Here is a 239-nt window from a genome sequence, read left to right on the forward strand (position 1 = left end):
AAACAGCTTAGAAATAAAATTTTAATGGGTTTTTATTTACTTGCTCCAGGCAAAGGAGCTCAAGGAAGCAATCTCAGGACCAGTTCTGACCTGCTGGCAGGTGGGAGAGGGTGAACCACCAGGCAGAAATAACTGGTAATGGAGCAACCAAATCATTTCCTAAAGAGCCAGACAAAAACAAAGAACAAAGGGATCCCTCTCTCTCCCCCATGTGTGAGTGTGTGTGTGTGTGTGTGTGT

Source organism: Myotis davidii, unplaced genomic scaffold (genome assembly GCF_000327345.1).
Source record: "Myotis davidii unplaced genomic scaffold, ASM32734v1 scaffold2031, whole genome shotgun sequence".
NCBI lineage: Eukaryota > Metazoa > Chordata > Mammalia > Chiroptera > Vespertilionidae > Myotis > Myotis davidii.